The sequence below is a fragment of the Elgaria multicarinata genome, chromosome 5, assembly GCF_023053635.1.
Source record: "Elgaria multicarinata webbii isolate HBS135686 ecotype San Diego chromosome 5, rElgMul1.1.pri, whole genome shotgun sequence".
In the NCBI taxonomy this organism is placed as follows: domain Eukaryota; kingdom Metazoa; phylum Chordata; class Lepidosauria; order Squamata; family Anguidae; genus Elgaria; species Elgaria multicarinata.
This window is the reverse complement of record NC_086175.1, coordinates 105,338,237-105,353,362: the sequence shown is the minus strand read 5'-3', so window position 1 is coordinate 105,353,362 and position 15,126 is coordinate 105,338,237.

The window sequence follows — 15,126 nt, the reverse complement described above, 5'->3', positions numbered from 1 at the left end:
AGCTCACAAGCTGATATGGATCTGAGTCAGAATGAGCTTCAAGATGGAATTCAGAGATCTTCAGCAAGCTTGAATTTTGCTGATTCACACATCCCTAGCTCAGTACCTATAAAAGTCGTGGCAGAAATGCCTGGAGGTTTCTGTGCTAGCCATAGCAAGGTAATCCCTTCGTTATCTCCAATTTCTGATGAGAGGCTGGAGATAGGTGAAGGGCTTCCTTAGCTAGTGCTAGCAAGAGAAACCCAGGCTTCGTGCAGCAGACATATGCACCAACACCCCCGCCAGAGGATCATCCTGTCATAAGGGCCAAGGAGGTTGTGTACCTCTGCTCTAAACAGAAATGCTTGCTTGTTTCTATGGTGAAATGGTTGACAGAAGGTTCTAGTGCCACTCATGTATTGCTGATTTGAACAGAGAAATCATGGCGAAAAGGGCAGCTGGGTTGCATGTCAAGTGTAACGATCATTTTTCTCAATGCCCCTTCTTATGAATGACTTTTGAAAAGTTATTCATTGGGCTAAACGGGACAGCCCCTGTGAACTTCCTTATGCACAATACCTATCCAATCTTTGTGCTAGATTTGGTTCTGTATCTTGAATTGACAAGCCAGCGTAGCCCAAATTTAAAATTCCTATGAGGTGTAAAATGAGAGAACATAATATATCTTATTTGCAAATGTATGTGGTATTACTAAATGCATGTGCTCTAACTTCTTCCTAGGCTTAAAACATTTCCAATGGATGTCTGCTCAGTCTTCCCAGCCAAAAATATTCATCCTTTTGTATGCTTTTCAGCCAGCCATTAAAATTGCCAACACCCATTCCCCCACCACCTCAGGTTACCACAGCTGCCTAATGGCTAAATCAAGCCAACGACTTCAATGAGCTTCCCATATCAGTGTATCTTCATTAGAGATGCATGAGACAATTGTCTCAGTTCATTTTCAATCAGGATTTACCCAGTTCACACCTTTCAGGCCGAAGAAATACAATCTGTGGTTGAAGTCTATGCGTTTAGTGATTTGTGCAGTTTGGGTTGCCACATTTAAAAGCAACAGCTGTTGTGAAATATAGGTCTTGAGTGTATGCCATACACAATTTAAGGTGCAATCCTATCCTCGTTCTACTTGGGACTAGAAACTTTGTTGGTCCTTCTGAAAGCTTTTCTCCACCTGAGTTACAGAGTATGGAGAAGGCTGTGGGTGTCCTCTGGTTTTCTTTCTTTCTCATAAATCTATTATGTTCATTCCCCTTCGCCTATAGTTCCTCCAGTGGGCAGAACTAGAACAATGTGTAGACTGCGGGGAAGCAGATTTTAGTTAAACACTGAAAGAAACTTTGCGAGAGTAGGAACTGTTCACCATTGGCACAGACTGCTTCTGGAGGTGATGGGCTCTTATTTGCTGGAGGTATTTACACAGATGGTTATCTCTCAGGAATGCTGTATAGGAATCCTATATGGAATAGGAGGTTAGACTAGACCTCCAAGTTCCCTTCCAACACTATGGCCACAGCTAGACCTAAGGTTTATCCTGGGATCATCCAGGGTTCACCCCTGCCTGAGCACTGGATCCCCTGTGTGTCACCTAGGTGAACAGGTTTGACCCCTGGACGATCCAGGGATAAACCTTAGGTCTAGCTATGGCCTATGTTTCTATAAAGGTGCAAACCTATGCATGTACAGGTATGGAAAAAAAGGCCCAAAGCCCCCCCAAAGTAAAACCCCAATGGAGATGCACAAAAAGCCAGAGGCCAAGGGGAGAAACTAAAGATGTAGGTTATTTAATATTCCCTGTTTTAAACTTTTGAAAACCACCCATAGAGCTTCAGTTATAAGGCAGTATATAAATGAAATAAATAAATAAATAAAATATTCTAAACCAAAAATCTGAAGCGTTTCAGACCCTAAGGGTCCTTCCTTAGGGTAATTTAATAAATGCAAGGTATTACTTCTATTTCGTACCCACGGTCTCCTATTGAATTACCCAGAGGAAAAGACCCTTAGGAAAACATGGCATACAACTCTCAGCATGACTGGAGCATGCTGGAAATTGTGGGCCTTTTTCATCCTATTGGAACATGTATAGGCGGCTACTTTTAAATGTGGTAACCTAACCTGCACAAATCCCTAAACGGATGAATTTCGACTGCAGATTCTGTTTGTTCAGTCTGGAAGGTGTGGACTGGGTAAATCCTGATTGAAAATGAACTGAGACAAATGTCTCATGCATCTGTAATGAAGATACACTGATATGGGAAGCTCATTTCAGTTGTTGGTTTGATTTAGCCATTAGGCAGGTGTGGTAATACAAGGTGGCAGGGGAATGAGCATTCACTCCTCTGCCCATTGGGCAATTTTAATGGCGGGCTGAAAAACTTCCTTCTGCTGAAGAAGGAACACACAGCCTCTTCACTAGTCTGGCCCTGAAGGAAACAGCAGCAGGCAGAAGAAGAAGAAGATCTTGAGGTGGCTGCTGGAGAGTAGATAATAAGCCTTTATTGAAGTGTTCAAAAGAAAAGTTATAGACTTAACAGCGTAATCCTACCATGTTTATAAGGAAGTAAAACCCACTGATTTTCACAGGACTTGCGTTGAGGGAAAGACTCTATCTAGCCTTACTTGGCTCAGAGGCTCTTAAGGGCTCCCTCTATCGAACCACCGGCTGGGAAGGAGGGACGTTCTAGCCTTGGCCGCCTCTCACCTCCTCCTTCTCCCGGCGGCTTTTCTTCTTTGCCTTAATTCCCTTTTGAAGGGCTGATATTTTATTCAGCAGCCCCTGCTGTGCCTGAGACCACGACAGAAGTTTCTCAAAAACGCTCCATTGACAAAATGATAACAGCTGGTCTTTGAAACTCTGGGAGCTGTAGTCTGTGAGATGGTGGTGGTGGGGGAGGGGGGCTGCGAAATGCACTATTTGTTAGGAATAATGAGGCGAAAAAGTGACAGAGGTTTTTATTACAAATAATAGACAGCGAACTTCAAACAGCAGCAGCGAGTCATTAAAAAAAAGCAACAAAGTTAAATAAATGTCTAATTAGCAGGCACCATGAAGGTGGAATTTACTGCTCCACAGCTTCTTAAGGGAGCATCACTAAATTCACAGCTGGGTTCCCCCCTCCTCTCCTAAGTACACAGGAAACAAAATCCAAGATCCTCTTTCTGTTATGCTTTGGATGTGCCCCTGATTGGCTGTGAAAGAGAAATGAGGCAGAACTTCCTGCAGTGTTGCCATGCTGTAAACATTATCCTTTCATTTAGAGGAAAATCAGATGCCAGAGGCCTGTCTTGATGAGGGGTTTGCCCTGGGGTGGATTCACAGCGGTGCCAGGTCATTTATATGATGCAGCCACCATCGCAGAGCGGTCTTGAGGCTTTCCTCCGAAGCTACGCTTTTAAAAAGTTCAGGACTTACCCCACCTTTTCCCACTTTGAGTGAGGCGACTACAGCATTTGCCATCTATCGCCTTGCTCAGGAGCTGCTTTGGGAGCATGTCTGGGCAGATGGCGAACCCTGATTGGTCGCCATGTGCCCAAATGGGCCGGGCCGGGCCAGTAAGCCGAATGGCCTAGGGTGACCATATGAAAAGCAGGATAGGGTTCCTGTATCTTTAACAGTTGCATAGAAAAGGGGATTTCTGCAGGTGTCATTTGTATATATGGAGGACCTGGTGAAATTCCCTCTTCATCACCACAGTTAAAGCAGCAGGAGCTATACTAGAGTGACCAGGTTTAAAAGAGGGCAGGGCACCTGCAGCTTTAACTGTGCAGTGGATCTCTTTTCAATGTGCCAGACTTCATGCTGATGACAACTTGCACAGGGTAGACTCTGGGTCAGACCTGACTGCCTATACCCCTCCTGCACAGTTGAGTGGAAATGTGGAAGCCTGCATGTGCATCACTTGATTTCTGTACACTTTATGACTACTAGTAGCTGAATTTATGGATTGATTTCCATAGAAAACATTGAGTTTGAAGTGCTGTGAAACCTCTGTTGGTAGTGTTAGATCTGTGATGGGCCATTCACATAGACAAATCACAATAATATGTTACTGTGAACATGGATGTATAGACCAACCTGTATTTTTTCTGGTGATGTCAGTGTAAATTAAAAGGCCATGCACAATGACTGGTCCACGCTGATATATGAACAAATGTGCATACAGGGAGAAAACAGCTTGGATAATGCATGTCTAAACCCATCCTTGGTCAGCTGCAACATGACACAATTTCAGATATGTGTACAGGATCAAAGCATGAAGTACGATGAAGTTTAGAAAAAAAGAGATCTTGAATAATTACACACTTCAACAGAAATGTCACAGAAATGACACACATCCATTTAATCAACAATCTGTCCAACTATTTCATTGGGCCTGTTCAGACAACACATTAAGCCATGGTTAGGGTGCTATTCCTTTTGCAGCAAATGGTTAGTGAGTGTGTTTCAACTGTGGTTATGTAGCCACCATGGTTAGGAATGGTTTACACAACATGCTATATCATGGTTCACATGACATGCTCAGCCATAATGTTTAGCTTAAAATGTTTAACCACCATGGCTTAGTGTGTCATCTGAACAGGGTCATTGTTATAGCCTTTTGCTTATAGCAGAGGGCCTGTTCAGAAGACCCCTTAAAGCTATGGTGATTAAGCTAGAAAGCCAAGCAATGTTCAGAAGACACCTTAAACCATGGCTTTAACCATGGTGAATAAGGCTTATTCACTATGGTTAAAGTCATGGTTTCATAACACAGCCTGGCTTTCTGGCATAGCGCCCATGGTTAAAGCCATGGTTTAAGGTGTCTTCTGAATGGGGCCAAAGTGTTTTGTAGAAGTGATAACCCTTCCAAATAGGTTAAACCTGATATTTCAAGATGCAAGGATGTGACACGAGAAGAAAATTGAATATCTTTGAGAGAAAATAAAATAGAAAATGAATACCCCCAATGATTTCAATATTGCTACCAGAGAAATTTTGTTTTGGTTAATTTGAGAAATGAGAAACTGAAGGACGTAATGACACCTTTTGAAACCTTCACTGTACATAGGGGGGAAATGAGGAAAGCACAGCTTCTCAGAAATACCAGTTATTATGAGAATGCAGTGATTCAAATGGGTAAAATTTTAAGGCTAAGTGGAAAAACAGTTGGTGTGCCAATTTTGGACATCAACTAGTAAACACATTTTACAAGACACCCTGCAGCCTCCTTATGTATTAATGTAAAAGAAAATTGTACAAAATTCTTGACTGTTGAAACCTATGTCCTTAAATATACAAATAGAATACATAAGCAATGATGCAATGTTCAGTGTAAAACAGTTTAAAACACACACATATCTGATGAAGATGTCCTAAAATTAAATTTTGGGGTGGGTGGGGTGAGGAAATGTATATGCCAATGAATTTGGTGGTTAAATATGATTTCCCTCTCAATCCTGTAAACACTTTACTTGAAGATTTGAGCACAGTAGTTAAGCATGAGAACGTTGATGTTAAAATTTATTAATGGCTTCAAAAATATTGGTGTCAAATATCAATTCTAAAACAAGTATTCCATAAGATCTGAAATATAGTACAATTAATCATGCTTGCAAAGCACAACTCACTTCTATGCTGGCATTTAAGAGTGATCAGAGATCAAACAAACCAACAAACCAACAGAAGAACTTTGTGGGCTAAATGGGGAACATGCAGGAGTTGCATCTGACCAGCAGGCTGTAAGTTTCCCATCCCAGAGTTAACAGAATATGTTCACACAAGCACCCCAATCCCATGAAATGCACATCGATCAGCCCCTTTTTAATTTTTTGTAATTTTTTAAGATTCCTTTTTATTATTTTCATAACAAGAAAAAGAAGGGAAGCTTACAACATTGCAGACATAACATAAGGACTCGCACTGTCCATGAATTTAGAGTTCCAATACAGTACAGAAAGGGACTAATTCGGAATACAGAATTCTTGTTTACAGGGCCTTGTTTCTTTATATCTTCTTAAATAAGTCAATTTTATCTTATGAACCGTGCCCCAGACCTTCTGGAACCAATCTTCATTAGTCGGGATCTTGAACTTCTTCCAGAAAGAAGCTATCAATATTTTACTAACTGCTAAAAGATTAACACTAAGCTCCAAATCACAGGTTAAATTGAAGTCTTTAACATAGCCAAGTAAAACATACAATGAAAATTTCACTGCTCAGTAAATGTATGGCAAAGTGAGGGGAACTGAAACAAAGCTTGGCATCCTCCCTCGCTTGCGAACAGCTGATGGTCAGAATGTCAGCTTTAAAAGGAAAGCTTAGTCTGCTTGCACAATCTTGGCTTCTGAAGCAGAAAGGGGATGTGAGCCCTCTGCACCTATTTTCCCATCCAGCTACGGCTACATATGATGTGCCTGTTTCTGCACATCTTATGCCTCCAGCTGGATTGTGGTAAGGAACTGCTTGAAGACAAACAAGGGTTAAACACTTCTTGGGAACTTGGAGTGTTAGAACACATGTTTTGCATACAAAAAGTCCAGGTTCAGTCCTTGACATCTCCAGGTAGGGCTTGGAAAGGCTCCAGCAGAGCTGCTGCCTGTCAGGCCATAACTAGACCTAAGGTTTATCCCTGGATCGTCCAGGGGTCAAACCTGTTCATCTAGGTGACACACAGGGGATCCAGTGCTCAGGCAGGGGTGAACCCTGGATGATCCCAGGTCTAGCTGTGGCCTCAATGTAGAGCAGGGATGGGCAACTTCTTCAGTGGCAGACCATTGATGTTCTCAAAGATTTTGCATATGGGAATTCTGCATGGTCCAAGATGAAGAAGATGAAGAGAAGTAGCAAAGACATGCGCTCAGATCCTAGCCATATGTGGAGCAGACCCATTGAAATAAATGAGAGTTGTTAATCATGACTAACATAAGTCCCACTGACATCAGTAGGTCTTCTATAAGTATGACTAAGCCTAGATCCAACCTTTTGACAATGAGAAACCATAAAACCAAGGGTGAGTACCTGTGACCTGCCAGATTTTGTTGGAGTACAACTCCCATCAGCCCTGACTATTGGCCATGCTGGCAGAGGGTGAATTTGAGTCCAGCAACAGCATTAACTCCATCTCTACATTAAATCTTCAGGCCAAATTCCCCAAAAGGGGAAAAATGAGTGTTGTCAGGGAAATTTCAAATAGGATTTTGTAAAGGGTGGGATTAAAAAAGAGAGATTATAGAAATAGATCAATGGGGTTCTGGTTTTACGGATGAAGGAATCAAATTTAAATTGGAACGGGATGGTTTTACCATTTTAATATGTTTGTAGGAATCATCTGAATATGTGGTTGTTGTTTTTTATTTGCTTGATGTATTTTGATCATGCTTTTCTCCAATGGATCCTAGCCAGGAGTATACCTTGGTAGTAATTTAAGATACCTACTTATAGCTTGCTGTTACTCTATCTGTGAGGGGGGAAAATGGATTAACCACACAATCCTCTGCATATCTACTCATGAGTAATCTTCATGAGTAAGTCCCACTGAGTTCAGTGGACTCACATCCAGGTAAGGATGCATAGAATTGCACATTAAAATAATGAAGTGGTTGTTAACTTCAGTTAGTTTCATAAATACTATGTTTCTTTCTCTTAGTTGTAGCAGGGGCCACACTGGAGGATAGGGGATGAAGCCCATTGGCTGCTTGTTAAATCCAGAGGAGCTGGATTTAAATGGAATTTCTGCAGTACATACTTGCAAGTCTATGTGTTTGAGCAAGAGTATATACTGGCATACATTTGCCATTGGATGATTAATGGCAGTCTCTGTATCGGGCCCATAATCCTCAGATATATAGATAACTGTTGAACCTGGGGAAAGCTGATTCACACTTCTGCTTATATCATTTGATCTTTCATTACCCGGTATTCATTGTTTGGATTTACTACGAGTCTCTGTCACATGTGGTTTTACTGAAAAGCACTATGTTTTGAGATGACATCAGACAACATGATGTATTCTCTCAGTGTGATTTATCTATGTTGGCACTTTCACACAGGAACATCCTTCTGTAAGGCTACCATCAATGGATGAAGAACATGCACACATGACCTGGGTCTCATTCTCTGGATATAATAATAATAATAATAATAATAATAATAATAATAATAATGCTAAAATTGAAGGGAAAATACATTTTAAACATAAGGCACAATTGGAATAGTTTCTGCAATATCTTTTCATTGCCATTAATTCCTCTCCCCTTCCCTGCCAGCCTGTACTGAAAAAACTAAAATGCTATATGCAATCAAGGCTTATCTTAGACCATACCAGAGTAATCTTCAAACTGATTAATGCAGAAATCAATTACTTTGCATTAACTGTTGTATATGCCAATGCCGTGGAATGAACTCCGAAGTCAGCATTGCTTGCCTCTGTTCTCTCTAGTTTAATCATGTTTTGAAATGTTGATGACCGATGATAAGGAAACGTACTGCAGAATAACATCACTGAACAAAATATGAGGGGATGGCTGTACACATCCATTAAGTTTGGAAGGAGAAAGGAAGAAATTATGATGGGCATATTTTTGTTTATACCTAACTACAACAGGTGTTAGAACATGACGCACATGACTCCATATGTTTCACCCCTTTGCAGCAGCCACATCTCAACTGTCCACAGTAACCCCTTCAGCAAAAACGGGTAAGGAACAAACAGAATAATTCAGAGAAAAGACATGCTGTTCAGCCCTTTGTATTAGCTGAACGTGCTGGTTGTACAAAGCACCTCTATCAGCAGAGTGTTCTCTCTGGGTGTGTGATGGAAGAGATCAGGGCAACCTCATGTATTGGTGAGATGTTGCAGGGTATTATCTGTACTACTAGAAGGCATTATTCCTGCAAGTGAAGCAACGAAGGGGAACAGGAATTGGATATTGAGGTCACAGAGGGGAACAGCATGAGGCACCACTTACATGCTGGGAACAAATATTGAGGATACCAGGGTTTGACTCAAAAGGCTCTAAAGTACTGATCTGAAACCACTGCACATCACCTAAGCCCGGTAGGAGTGGTGAAAGAAAGTGCAGGGGGATTAGGAGAAAATAAAGGGACATTGCAACATGTGTCAGGGTCACGGACCATGATTCATCATTCCTAGAAGAAATGGACTACCACATCTTTCTTTGTGATTTATTTCTTTGCTTACTCATTTAAATGACTGGAACCCTGAAATTGGTATTATGTTAGGCTGTGCTGGGCCAAACATAGCAAACAGTTGCAGAAGGAGTGGTTCACTTGTTGAGATGTCCACCTGCTTTGTCAAGGGGTTGAAAGTCAAGATGCTGCATGCATGAAGATAGGAGATAGGTGGCATCAGACTGACAGACTAATCCAAGAGACTTTGATAACAAAACCTTTTGAAATGCACCGAACAGGGCAAGAGGCGCTGTTCTTGACTCTGTGGCTTAGCTATGCTTGCCAGAGTTTCTCCCTTCAGATCAATGGGAACGTTCCAGCGGAATAGGGCAAATATGTTTTTCTGTTTCTTTTGCAAAGGAAAATGAAATGCAACATATGTTTCTACTGAAATATCAGGCAAAGTGAAATTTGAAATGAATTCAGGGGTTTTTTATTCGGCCAAAGAACTGATGCATGTTGAGACTGAAATCAAAATAATTTCCCTGGAAATAGTAAACCATCTTGGAGGTGTGTGTGTAGAGTTTGCACATCCTTAGTTTGTTTTTGGATTTTGCATAAAGCAAAATTTGAAGTGTAATTGAAACAGCTGCGTGGGGCTGTCCTTAAGGCTGGTCCAGAAGCTGGAACTAGTTCAGAATGGAACTGCCCCTCTCCACATGTAACTGCATCAGCTGCCAGGCCAGGTTTAAGACTTTGCTACTAGTATATAAAGCCCTAAACAACTAGGATACTTGAGAGAGCACCTTCTTCCTTAACAACTTGCCCGGTCACTGAATTCGTTAGATGGGATGCTCCTCATGGTTCTGCGTCGACTTATGGCCTGATTGGAGTCCATCTGGAGTAGGGCCTTCAGTGTGGTGGGTCCTTTTCTGTGAAACTCCCTGCCTCTGGAAGTCAGGCAGGCATTAATGTTGTGTTGTTTTGGGGCACCTGCTAAAGACATTTTTATTTCAAGAAGTGTTCCTCGATTGACAGCCATGTGTGTGTTTTTTATTGGTAAAGCACTTTTAATATGGTGATTTATTCTTTTTATCTTTTATTGTTCACTGCTCCAGAATCTGTTTGGATGTATGTATAAATGTTGTAAATAAATACAATGGATAAATCTGAGGAATTTCAAGGGGGATGTGAAAGAATTTGGCTAAGATCAACTAAGTGCCTTAGGAAGGTTTGTTCACTTGAATATCTTGTGTATCTTTGAGCCTGAGCTCAACTGCTTAATTCATTATATTTCAAGAATGGGTAACACTAATTTGATAGAAATAACTTTACCTGTATCATGGGGTGGTGGTGGTGGTGGTGGTGGACACGGTTAAACTTTTTTAAAAAATTGTTTGAGGTTAGCTAATGGCAATTCTTTTCAAATATTTTAAAAGTTACTATTGAGGGCATAGAGAGCCCCCCCCCTTTTACCATTATCTCACGGTTCATTCATCTCTTCTGCAGGCCCCTAAGGGTGCTTTCAAATATCTGTTGGAAATGCTGTTAACATAGGGGTGCCAACCAAGAGAGTCTTGAACAAGCCTTCAGTGCCAAGGACAGATGAAGCTAATTTATGATGAGCCAAACCATGGGGCCATCTAGCTCAGTATTGTTTCCTACATCTAGGCCACAGCTAGACCTAAGGTTTATTCTGGGATCATCCAGAGTTCGCCCCTGCCTGAGCACTGGATCCCCTGTGTGTCACCTAGGTGAACAGGTTTGACCCCTGGCCAATCCAGGGATAAACTTTAGGTCTAGCTATGGCCCTACTCAAGTCTACAGACTGTGACAGTAAAGTTAGGAGGAGAGCAAAATGGCCAAAGTCTGACACTGGGTCATATGTGCTCATGCACATCACAACCAAGGAGTTCAAGCATGCCTAACTGGGTTGGATCGAAGGGGGTGTATATTGTCTTGGGCCAGATCTACACCAAGCAGGATAAAGCACTTTGAAAACATTTTGAAAGCTGTATATGGAGTGTGTCCTGGGCCTCAACAGTTGTCAAAACTGTTATAAACCATTTTAAAGCAGTAGTGTAGATCCTGCCCTAAACTCCTTGGAAGAAGGGGAGTGAAAAACTGTTATACATTTTGGGTTTCTGACTCTTTCTCCCTTAGGAGACAAAAGGCAGCGGGGGCGGGAAGTCTGTGAGTCAAAGAGCATTTTATAAAATCTTATTGGGGAAAATATTGTAATACCATTTTGCAATTATCTGCCTGGCTGCAGTAAGATGTAGTTACTCAGGGGTGGGCAAGAAAAGGCAAATAGGATGAGTTGTTAGTTCATTTCATAGTGCTTTTGGAGAGAGATTGCTGTGATGTGGTTCATTAAATGGTGAAACCGGCAAAACATATCTGCAGTGTCTGTAATAATTGGAACGTACTTTGCTCGGTACAAAATGGAAATCAATATGTGGAGGGATTCGGTTATAAGGATCAATTAGAGCCATGTCTTACTTTTTGATCGTTTATGCACGATTGCTGTGCATAAAACAATGAGCTTTCCAAATCCAATATGGGAAGAAGAGGAAAAGTGTCTGCCTTCCAAGGACTCACGTCCAAGGCTGCTTAGCCTTTTAATGCCAGCCCAGGCAGGTTCTAATTAGCACACCCAAACGCTGTGACATTCTTTAGTGCAGATGGGTGGCACTTAAATAGGTGGTGTGAAATGTGCTCCTACCTTACCAAAACATCAAAAGAGGACTGCCTCCCATTTCACTCACTGGATAGTTAAGCAATGCATATGTGGAGATTCTTTTTTGGATGTGTGTGTGTGTACGTATGTGAAATCACTTTTGATTTCTAGAGCCAAATGATACCTACAGGAGGATGTACAATGAAAGATATATGGTGTCTCTGCAACAGAAGAGGCAGATGAGTCACAGGTCACAAATTGGCAATTTCCTTAAATGAGACATATAAAGAATGTTTCATAAAATCTGTGAAGTTCTTTTAAATCAATCTTATTTCTTTGGTGACTCTGTCATTGATATCCATGGCCCTTTCTTTGTACATGACCCAAGGAACATGTTGTATCCATCAGGTATCTGTTTAATGTGCTTCCCTTGGATTCTGATGAGGTGTTAGAACAGAAACTGCTGATTTCATTAACGTGTTTACCTAGGAGGAGGAGGAGGAGGAAGAGGAGGAGGAGGAGGAGGAGGAGGAGGAAAGAAATGTCTTGGGTCAAATCTACACCTCGTATCAAATCATCACGAATGTGCAATAGAACACTATGAAAGTGGTATATGGAATGTGGATTATGCCCTAACAGTTATCAGCATACTCCAATACTGCTATAAAGCAGTAGCATAGATCTAGCCTTAGTTGGCATGACTTCTAGACAATACTTAATTTAAACAATAATTTAATCAAACAGCAAAGGAAACTTACCCTAAATCAATATAAATGCAGTTGCTAAAGAGGTTTCAGTCCTGCACATTGAAATACCACAATGTCTACTGTCTGCTGTTACAGTTCAAACAGAGAGCTAGAGAATGTTTAGAATCCCTAAGCCAAGCACCTCCCAATTATGAGTTGGTTTGTCCATCCATCTGTCTGTGTTTATCCATCCATCTATCTAAAATAATATTTTTTTAAAAATGATAATTTGGTGCCCTTTAATGGTACTCCATTCCCCCCCCCCCCACCTGAGGCAGGTCCTGATTTGTTTGCTACTATCTTAAACCTGGGACCATTCTACTTATAAAGCTTCTATCCTGTTTCCATGACTGAACCCTCTTGGTTGGCCTAACCTTGGAAATCCCTACCTGAGGCCTTCTTTCCCGAGAATCAGATCTATGTTCTGTCAGGGCACTGATGTGAAGAGGGAGCCCCTTTCCTTTGATTTTGAACCATAAATGCTTCTCTCTACAAAGTCCTGACCTAGGCTGTAATGTCTGGAGAAGTAATAAAAAGCAGGATAGTACCAGAAGCATAATCCATTGTTCATATCTCAGGCCTTGCTTGCTGACTCCTCATTGTCCCATAAATCCTGTGGGCAGCCTTTCAGATCACAGCAGCAGAACTAATTCCAATTTGATCTCTGAAAGGCCATCAAGTGGCAACACTTTTTATTATTGAGGCCATTGGACATAGACATATTTGGTACTTATCTCTGACTCTCCAGCTTCCATGCTGATTAATATGGCCTATGCCACCTACTCTAACCCCCCATATAGCTTTTCACCTGCATGCGAAGGAAGTGATTATATTAGAAAGGGCAAGGGGTGCAGATCAATACAGAGAATGAGCCAGGAGGAGAGTTCATCAAGATGTCTATCATGACAGAATCACTGGAAGTCAGCAGGGTTCTTGCTTATTAGCGTTTCACATGAATTGAACATATATATTTTCACCTATGTACTATATTTGACAGTGCTGTTACAGTAACTGCATGGGAACTTACAACCAAAGACATGGCTCTTGAGTGATTAGATACAGCAGAAATCAGACTTATTTAAACTGCATCTTGTTTTGTTGCTCCTTGAGACGTTTCTAAATGAAAGACGCTGTGAAAGCTCAGAACCCATCTCCTATGGATGTTCCTGATCTCAGAAGCCTTCCAGTTTCAGGAGGGATGTATGAGAAATTTGTTTCAGTTCATTTTTGATCAGGGTTTACCCAGTTTGCACTATCTGGACTGAACATGGATTTGGACACAAACTGCAGTTGAAGTCTGTACATTTCATGCCATGTGTTTTGCACACATACCTTTGAAAAAAAATGCACATGAAAAGTTTTACACTTTTGAAAAATCCTCAGAAAAAATGCTTTAATCAATGGGAGAAAAATGCATACATTTCAAAGTGCAAAATTGATGTGTACATTTGGGAAAATATGCATAAAAAACATATTTTTTTAAAAAAAAAGCAGGGCTGGGCTAAGAGGTTTTGCTGCCTGAGGTAGAGCACTGAATGTTACCCTGTTCCCAAGTCAAGGTGCATAGTACCCAAAGCCAAACATTTTATTTTGGCATCAGAGGCAGAAAATCTCAAAGGCATATCTCCCCATCCCTGGCTGTAAAAATGTGATAATAAATAAATAACCATTTGCTGCCCTTTCATGGCACTCCATATATGCTGCCTGAGGCAGCCACCTCATTCTGCTTTATGGTAGGGCTGGCCCTGAAAGGGAAAAGCTGGAAGTTATTTCAGAATCTACCCAACAATAAATGTGTGATTTTTCTCCAAACCTTTTGAAAGCATTTCACTTTTTGCAGCAAAGGCATCCCTTTCCTTCATCTTCAAACTGCCAGTTGAGTCCTTGTCAGATCCTCAGCACTGAATAGGCTTCATCCCAAACTCCATTATTACTGCTGATACTAATCTCTGACCATTAAGCACAGGTCAGAACCAGCAGATAATTTTACTCCATTCTGCCATGCATGGCCTTTTGTGAGTAGTTAATGAGTGTTCAGGAAAATAAAGCTGAATGGAGAAAAGAGGGAGGGGGTTGTGCTTTGCATACAATGAGATGGAACATAGATATGAAATAGGGAAGGGCACAGTTGACTGATGGGGAAAAATAAAGAACGATACAAGATCATCAATGTAGTTGTGGACTTTTCCCGGTCTACACATACGGATGTTGCTAACTGTGTTGTGCGGAATGATAACTCCTCAGGGAGTAATTATATGCTGCTTTCTCTTAAGAGAATGATTACAGAGAGGACTGTCCCCATTGCCACAGATCCAATTTCCATTTCCAACATGAAAAATACTTCCATGCCTACAGTTGTTATGTTATTGTCCAATGAAAGGGTTGCTTGTATGTCTCAGCCTTATGAATGTGTTGATCAGAGGGTAGAGATTGACTCCACAATGTAGAGTTGGACACTAAGGTCCTCTCTTGGTCTCTTTGGGGTACATGATTCACTTTCCAGCAGCTACTGAGGAGGGTTGACAAGGGCAACATCTATTTATTTTATTTATTTATTTATTTATTACATTTCTATACCGCCCAATAGCCGG